Here is a 1,115-nt window from a genome sequence, read left to right on the forward strand (position 1 = left end):
CTAGAAAGAATGTACCCAAGATATTTCCAGGGTGGCATTTGTTGGATCTTCTCAGGGGCAATCTGCAATCCTGCTTGGGTAATAAATCATTGTAAATGAGCAAAAGTGCTAGCAAGCTGTGTCTGAGATGGTGCAGCAATGAGTACATCATCCGTATAATAATATATGATAGATTCTGGATACATCTTTCTAGTATGTTTAAGAGCCTGATTAACAAAATACTGACAAATGGTGGAGCTATTTAACATGCCCTGGGGCAAAACTTTCCACTGATATCTCTGGAGACGCTGAGCAATGTTAAGAATTTGGAGAACCCCTTTTAAAAGCACTCATTGGGCCTCTCGCTAATGACCCACTGAGCCGTCAAAGAAGGGCAAAGTGAAAACACCGCTTTTGGGTGAAGTGGCAGCATGTTGTGCTGTTTTGCTTCAATCGGTGGTGTGACAGGAAAAAAAAAAAAAAGAATTTGGAGAGACAATGAAAAGGCGTCCCTATCTTTCTCCGCTAAGGGGGTAGTGAAAAAAGCAGTCCTTTAAACCAATGACTAACAATAGCCAGTCTCTCAGGATATATGCAGGATTTGTGACCCCTGGTTGTAAAGTCCCCATGGGCTGGAGGACTTCATTTATTTTCCAGAGATCATGTAGGAGTCTCCATTTAACAGATTTCTTAGGGATGACAAATATAGGAGTATACCATGGACTGTTCAAATGCTCAATATGCCCCATTTCTAATTGTTATTTAACTAGTTCATGGGCTCTGAGTAACTTCTCCCATTTTGGTGGTCACTAGTCAACCCACATGGGCTCGCCCAACATCCAAGTGAGGTGCAGGGGTGGAATTTGGACCATGACCACTAAGGAAAAGGCAGCACGATAATTTTCACTGCCCACTGGGTAAAGAGGTCCCGCCCCCAAATGTTAAGCAGGACTGGGAGTACATAAGATTGAACATGCCCCACCTGGCCCTTAGGGCCATAACATTGGAGCCACCAGACACTTCATCATGACTGAGCTAAACCTCTGATACCCATAATGAAAATCTCAGTCTCCATAAGAGGTCAATAAGGGACCAGAATTGGCTAGAAATAACCAAAATATCTGTCCCAGTGTCAA

At 43.2% G+C, this 1,115-nt stretch overlaps 1 non-coding gene across 1 annotated transcript; it reads left to right on the plus strand.

Moving 5' to 3' along the window:
* Nucleotides 1-313: 313 nt before the first annotated feature.
* LOC150015551 (small nucleolar RNA SNORA21) lies at nt 314-449 on the plus strand. Its single transcript, XR_016510311.1, has one exon. It is a non-coding gene; the product is annotated as a small nucleolar RNA SNORA21 (small nucleolar RNA).
* Nucleotides 450-1,115: the final 666 nt, after the last annotated feature.

This window comes from Furipterus horrens, unplaced genomic scaffold (genome assembly GCF_987537825.1).
Source record: "Furipterus horrens unplaced genomic scaffold, mFurHor1.1.pri manual_scaffold_3, whole genome shotgun sequence".
NCBI lineage: Eukaryota > Metazoa > Chordata > Mammalia > Chiroptera > Furipteridae > Furipterus > Furipterus horrens.